This window comes from Anopheles gambiae, chromosome X (genome assembly GCF_943734735.2).
Source record: "Anopheles gambiae chromosome X, idAnoGambNW_F1_1, whole genome shotgun sequence".
Lineage (NCBI taxonomy): Eukaryota > Metazoa > Arthropoda > Insecta > Diptera > Culicidae > Anopheles > Anopheles gambiae.
In genome coordinates this window covers 23512892-23520955 of record NC_064600.1, presented here as the reverse complement: position 1 = coordinate 23520955, position 8064 = coordinate 23512892, and the positions used below count along the sequence as shown (strand labels likewise).

The 8064-nt window shown below is 41.3% G+C and overlaps 1 long non-coding RNA gene across 1 annotated transcript; it reads left to right on the top strand.

The window, feature by feature from the left end:
• The first annotated feature begins 1967 nt into the window (after positions 1 to 1967).
• On the top strand, positions 1968 to 3888 carry LOC133393838 (uncharacterized). Its single transcript, XR_009766427.1, has 3 exons — positions 1968 to 2340; positions 2414 to 2491; positions 3800 to 3888. It is a non-coding gene; the product is annotated as an uncharacterized LOC133393838 (long non-coding RNA).
• The last annotated feature ends 4176 nt before the right edge of the window (positions 3889 to 8064 follow it).

Here is an 8064-nt window from a genome sequence, read left to right as displayed (position 1 = left end):
GTATCGTAGCATTCTAAGAGTTTGGTTAGGCTATCTTATTCGGTTCTAATGCTCCAGTGTTAGATTTCGCTAATATTTACGTTGCCTAAGCTGTTTAGTTGCAATTGTTGGCCTGGAAAAAATACCAAAAATGAGTTATATAGAAATGTAGCAAATGAAGAACTTCAAGTATCATCAAGCTCGTAAGATTACAGTCAAGCTTCTGTGCTGCATATGAGCCGGAATATTTCATCGCCTTTGATGCGGGACTTCCTTTCTGCAGCCGAGGTGGAATGCACCGTCATCGTGATGCGATGCAGTCGGGACCATATACGCCGAGGCCGATGCAGAAGGTGATGCGCTTAAGGGAGGGAGAATGACTTCCTCCCTTGATGTGCGGCTGCAGCGGGTGGTGTGAAGCCTGGCCAATGGAGTCGCCAACGATGAAACGGCAGCAGGGGCCAATCTCTTTAGGGTTCACAAAGCAGCACGTTCTACTGTAACGTAAGCACGTAACATCATATCCGAATTCCGTAATGAATTGTTTCCAATATCTGAAAATAATACAAATCAGTAACTATTCCATGAAGATAAGGAATTACATTGATGAGGGACTTACATTAGAATACTGAAATAATTAAACAATCCATACAATGCCTGTTGAAGAAATAAAACTGATTGTGCGACGATGTTATGCACAGGAAGAAAAGGTAAACAATACCGGTTATATAGTGTCAAATTTGACAATCGTCATGGCGACCTAAATCTTTCGATAAGCTCACCTCCCTTTCATTCACTTTGCTATTGACAGAAGCCATGTCATTTCGCATACAGTGACGAACCAAATATATATTTACGTTTTAATTTTCATGTTAAACACGGAACTTACGGTAAATTAAAATTAATGTCTATCTCAAGCATTATTGAGTTTTGCAATATAAAACATTTTAATAGCTTTGTGTGAAAGAAAATAGAAAAAATTTAGCACCTAATTAATGTGAAACAGTTGAGCAAATGATTATAGCAGTAAAAGCTTTTCCGAATAGCTGATAGAGAGCTTCATTGAAATGATGAACGTATAAAGGATCAGGTTTCGTACGGCCAGAGCCTTCTTTATGCAAAATGAATATCCTGGTATGGATAAATCAAAAAAGGTTTAATAATCGAGTCCATTAGAGGTAGATCGGAACTAACAGAGGTCTAATATACTAATAATTTACTAATTTTAATTTATAGTTTATCATTTATTCGTTTTAAATACAGTGAGGTGGTGGAAAGAGCACATGCTCTAGTTTAGGCTATAACATAAAATAAACTTTGATAACTCCTGTACGCAAGAACATTACTGATGACTCAAATTATAGGTTACATATATAAAACAAGTTAAACGAAAACCACATATCATATAATTATCAAGGTTTTTGAATTGTCAGGGATGAATATAATAATAAACCATTACCACGACAATCGAACTATATAGTTCGTATAACAAAAATCAATATAAATGTATTGCTAAAACATAACTTGCTCAAAGATAATATCACAAACGTTATATGCGGGACGACGCGCATCTAAAGGGTCGATGCCATAGCAACACGAAGCTGTTCTGGTTCAAACGCGTAAGTGAATGAATGGTAAATGGATTCAAATCCGAAAAATGGGTGCAGCGAGTTTGGCTAGAACTACCCCGCCACTACTCCATACCATTTGTAGTAATGCAACGAGCAATTATGTTATCTAAGGCCGCTAATATACGACTTGCGTTTTCGCGCCCGCGGAAACGCGTATAAGGCCGAAAATACACGGACCGGAATTTCGCGGCCGCGGAATTCCTGTAGGACAGTTATGTCAATAACTGCAATTTGACAATCAATAACCTACAGAAATTTGACCCGACCTGGACGTTTGTTTACAAATATTGAGCAACGCTGTTACTCGAGTCGAACCTAATTTACTCTCAACTCACTTCCGAATTATCATAAGCTAACAATGTTTCGTGCAAAAAGAGCAGCTGCATTACGATGGACAAGTGCGTGGGCAAATTTCATTCGTTTGCATACGATGTCGCTTCAGCAAGCTCCGCCAGCTAGAGAATGGATGCGCCCAATGCTTCGCGAAAGGGATGAGCAAGCGAGTCGGTTGCTAGCGTCTATTTTGGAAGAAGAATTGGATAATACCATAATTAATTTTATGAGATTGTCTAGAAACGATTTCGATTACCTTCTTAAGCAAATCGGTCCAAAGATTCAAAGAATGGATACGAATATGCGTTTAAGTTTGTCAGCCAAAGACAAGCTTATAATTACCTTGCGGTATTTGGCTACAGGAGACTCATACAAAACCCTTGAATACGCCTTCCGGGTATGTCGGAATTTTGTTTATTCTCCAAAATATACTTTGTCTTTGTTTGTTATTTAATTCAAATTTGTTTTAGATTTCAGCACAGGCAATCGGTCAATTTGTACCGCAAGTGTGTGACTGTCTTGTGGAAGTCCTTCGAGAGCAGGTAAAGGTAAGACCCAAAGAAAAATCATCATGTTGATCTGTTGTTTTACAAGTATATTTCTGCAGCGAAACTAACTGTGGGATGGGTAGATCTTGAAGACGTTGGAATCAGTTGATAAAAAGATAATTAATCGAGTGCTTATAACAAATATAAGTCAATATTTTGAAATTGTTAAGGGGTTTGTGTATGAGAACGCTGATTACGAATTAGGAACGTGGCGGCTTTAAAGATGGATGCTGTAAGCGGTAGCCAAGGTCAGTGCAAAGAAAGGGAATTCCGTATATGAGCAAACTGCTCGGTATATGAGTTACTTGTAAGTTAATGGTCTAATGTAGACGCTGGATAGTTTCTTGCATGCATAAAAGTCTAAGTCTGTGAACTAACTATGATGAAAATATTGGAATTTAAATTCAATAATTCATAGTATATTTCATATAATAATATATAATTCATGTCTTTGCATTGAATGCATTTAACTTTACTTAAACTTAAAACATGTTAATTCACGTCTGGAGAAAGCGCCGCTTTACATAAACTGTAAAAGAAAAGAAAATTTATTAGTTTACATGCCAAAGTCGCTGATAACTAGCTATGTACAAATAACGATTGCTAACTTAAAGAACGGGTTTGAAAACCACGACTTCTCTTCTTACCTATTCTACCGCCTCACCTGGTATCCGAAATTTTCCTGGAAATACTCCTGTTCCTCCTCTTGGACCACCATGCGTATGCGCATTAGGCATCGCATCCGGTTTTCGAGCGGCCAATCTCGAATGATGTGGGCAATCCCGGATAGCTGACCATCCACTGTATCGGTTGGGTTTTTGAGCTGGCTGGCCAGTTCGATTGAGGCATCACCCACCGTCCGCAAAGCTGCAACCACCTCCTCATTGTATGCAAGATTAACCTCTTGCCAACGCCTTTTAAACCGCCTTGACGCTACATTTGGCGGAGTAGATGGACGAGGCGGTGTGGCATAATGTGACCGTCCACGTTGCGGTGACGGCACACGCGAGGGTCCAGGTCGAGGTGATGGCACACGCGACGGTCCTGATCGCGGAGACGGCATTCGCGATGGTTGAGGTCGCGGAGACGGCACTCGCGATAGTCCAGGTCGCGGAGATGGCACACGCGACGGTCCAGGCTGCGGTGACGGCACACACGACGGTCCTGGAGAAGGTGTGAGGGCCTCGTCCAACACCTCTATTTCCAAATGAGAAAGCTAAACAAAAAGATACTTTAGTTTAAATATTGATTGACACTTTCTGATTGGGATTACATTCTTGTTTTATTTCTCTTTTTTTCTTTTCGCAGTTACCCACATGCTCCGACGAATGGAAACGAATCGCGCAAGGCTTTCAAGACAAATGGAATTTTCCACATGCAATCGGAGCAATTGATGGAAAACACGTTATGATAAAGTCTCCTCCACATAGTGGAACCGACTATTTTAATTACAGAAGGCATTTTAGCATCGTTCTGCTGGGTGTAGTTGATGCCAACTGTAATTTTATGTATGCAGACATTGGCGCAAAAGGTCGAATATCTGATGGAGGGGTTTTTAAAAACTCAATGCTTCACAAAAAGCTTGAAAGAAATGAATTGGGAATACCAAGCCCTGCACCATTGTACCAAACATCTCGCATCCTCGTCCCCTATATGCTTTTAGGCGACAAAGCCTTTCCTCTAACAAAATACTGCCTTAGGCCATTCAGTGGCTTCACGGAAAGAGGATCGGTAGAGCGTAATTTTAATCTTCGTCATTCAACTGCCAGGCGGTCTGTAGAAATGGCTTTCGGGATACTCTGTGGAAGGTTTCGAGTGTTAAGAAAGCCTATCGAACTGCGTCAGGAAAATGCGAAAAAAGTTATCTTGGCTTCTATTTATTTACATAATTTCATAAGAAGAGATGAGGATGTACGGTGTCAGGATAACCGTCAATTTCTTTCCAATGAAGAAGAGGAAATAAATAACATGCGTGCACTCGAAACAAACAGGTCGCGGCCTAATTTGAATATGTTGCAAATTCGGATGCATATTGCAAACTATTTACAAGAAAATTGAATTCAACAATTAATTTTTATAATGAAATTTTTAATAATCATACAATTGAATTTGAATAAAGAGATACTACTAATTGGCTATAAAAGAGTGATTGCCTTTTAACATGTTTTTTAATATGTAAAATAAAAATATAACTCAAACCATATCCAAAAACCTTTTTTCCTTGTTCATAATTTTAACTTACGGTGTTAACGGTATTTCCACAATCAGTCGTTGCGTCTAAGAACGACATCGCAGCAAAAGCGAACCACCGTGGGTGATCAATTTCATCAGCTCCTGAAAATAAGATATGAAATGTCCATCATAAACATATTGTTATTACTTTCACTTAAAATATACATACCAGATCCAGTTACCATGCTCCGGTTCAATTTTGAGCGGTACTTCCGGTAAATGGATTGGAGCGATGCCCACTTCTCTTTAAGTTCATCGATTGGTTGGTCCATTTCTGCTGCGATGTCGTTCCACTCATCATTTCTATGATGAATATTTTTGTACTCTGGATGTTGCCGGTTCCAGACCGCCTCATGCCGAAAAACACAATCGATAAACGCAAGCACAACCTCATCACTCATGTAGATCGTCTGGAAAGAGAACATTTTTGTGAGAATATTTGTCGGATCATACGCACCGACAGAGCCGTTTCGATAAAGGGTTTTTTTTCAGGAGAGTCATTGTTCTGTTTCGCTGAGACCTGGTTAAACAAATCCAGCTCTTGCCGTTAATTGGCAGCAAATTGCTAGCACAACATAAATCATTAGTATACAATTCGTTTATGGACTGCACCAGAATGCGCTTTGCCAGCTTAACAATTACGGTAACTCACAACAACTTCTTGACCTATACGTGCCAGCGAGCTCCAGCTACTGCCAATACCACTGCTGCGAAAATAAGGTTCAATTACTCACGCACTGACCTTACTGAAGTCTAGAGACTAATTTTCTCCTTTGATCAATCATTTCAATCGTCAAACTATACATTCGACCATGCTACGAACATTTTCACAGATTTCATGAGAACCGCGTTGCGGAAATCTGCTCCTATTAAACAGCCCCATCGCGAACCTCCGTGGGGTGACCGCACATTGCTTGCCTCTAAAAAAGCGAAACGAGCTGCCACAGCAATTTTTTCAAATCTGTCAGCTAGAAAGAGCCATCTTCGACTAAAAGCCATCCTGGCTAAGTTTTTCTCCTGGTGCAAACGTAACGCACTAAGTCAATAACTTCCGCGCAAACCAATTATACGTCTTCCTACTAGTTGCTAGTTGCTAGATGCAGTTGACTAGTTGCTGGATGCAGTTGACTACTTTGTATGGTCATAAACATGGCGCGCGCGCTTCGTTCCTGTGTGTTATAAGACACTGCGCATTTATCAGGATTCACTTCTACGTTCCTGCCTGAACACTGCGACGTCGACCAATACTGGCGGTCACTGAAACCCGGACCCTTTTTCGGCTCTCGAAACCCCCATCATAATATCATCCTTTAACATACCTTCTTTCGTTTTTTCATTGCTGGTTTGATATCTAGAAATTAAACACAAAATTCTTTATCCTGTAATTATATTTTGAAATGCAATATTTACCCATTTTCCGTCTTGATGTGCTCAAATTTAAGGCAACAGAATTCGAAGTGCACAATGTTTACCTTTTCAAACGGTACACAATAACGCAATGACAACGGAATTTTCCTGCCGCGAAACCGCAGAAATACTGCATGTGGGTATCTTTGCGAAACAGCAACCGGGATAGCCGGCGCGGAAAAGTGACAGTTTGATTGTTATACATCTGTTATACGCAGGCGGAATTCCGCGGCCGCGAAATTCCGGTCCGTGTATTTTCGGCCTAACAATCCAGCCATAGAAATGAAATGTCATTCGAACGCGCTACCGCGGTAACGCAGAGATGCTCATGCTGTATTTGTGACCTAACATGCAGCGCAACAGAAATACTGGCAACAGTGACACGCGGAGTGGAGATCTAATCGCCGTTGATTCTTGAATACTGTAAGTTGTCCTACATAATCACTAAAAGCGAGTAGTAGTTATGAAACAAACCATTTTAAAAGAACTCAAGTTTTTTCGATCTTTAACCCCTTCAGATAGAAAACGCAACATGACCAGTACAGTATCGGACAGAAAGATAGGGCATTGGTTTTTTAACGCACCGTGCACCCGTTGGGCCAAGTTTATGTGTGGTTTGTATGTGTTTGTGTTTGTGTGTGTGTGTGTATGTGTGTGTGTGTGTGTGTGTGTGTGTGTGTGTGTGTATGTGTGAGTGTGTGTGTGTGTGTGTGTGTGTGTGTGTATGTATGTGTGTGTGTGTGTGTGTGTGTGTGTGTGTGTGTGTGTGTGTGTGTGTGTGTGTGTGTGTGTGTGTGTGTGTGTGTGTGTGTGTGTGTGTGTGTGTGTGTGTGTGTGTGTGTGTGTGTGTGTGTGTGTGTGTGTATGTGTGTGTGTGTGTGTGTGTATGTGTGTGTGCATGTGTGTGTGTGTGTGGATGTATGTTTGAATGTGTATTGATGTGTGTGTTTGTTTCACAAGTAGGTCGTTTCGGATAGATTTGTAAGTAGTTTTTTTGTGTTTTGGGTTAGGTTTTTGGTGTGATAAGCAGGACCACCGCCCTCGCGATCAGTGTGTTTTCGATATATTAGCAATGTTACGGTCTTCTTTCGCCGTGGTCTTCTGAGGACGTCCGGTTGACTTGCGCGTTTCGGTTGTCCAAGCGCGTTTCAGTTGTCTAAGCACGTTTCGGTTGTCTGAAGCGCGTTAGCCACAAAAGTGCGCGATCGTTCCATTACGAACTCGATCCTTTTGCGCTTAATGCCAGCAGCAGCCATTCGCTTTTACATATGGCGCTGATTATCGGTACAACGTTTACCTCGACCCATTGTTACTAACATTGCTTGCTTGGACCGTCAAGAACGCGCTGGTTAAAAACTTGGACACGGCTGATCCCGTGCTCAGCCTGCGTTCTACTTCTATACGCGATGAATTACATCGTTTTGGAGCAGCGAAAAAATCGCATGGATAAAAAGTATCAACGAGTACGCGAGTAAGCGTCTTCCCTTCAAAATCGAGAAAAGAATACTGCCGCGCTCATGAAACAAAACGCCCATTGAAAAGAAAAACTGCGCGCCAGCTCAATGCACGCACAAAGTTTACCATTCCCACACAACGTGCAACGCAGAGATGCACGAAGGCCTTTCAATGGCGTGCACTGGAGAAACACCTGTGAGGGAATGCCGAGTTCATTGCTATTGTGCGCGTGTCCATTTCGCACCGGTGTCGCATTCACATTCATGAAACAGCACACCTGCGTTTTCGTCCGAGGAACAAGCGCTGCTGTCGATGCAAACTTAAGTTTTTATCCAAGTGTAAACGCACAATGTTTCACATGATAACACACATAATAAGAATAATTTCAACGCAATATGACATCATGGCAAGCTACGTTTTTCAAACACAAACCCGCGCACTTGCAAATACACATTAAAAGCACACTCTCTTTCTACTAC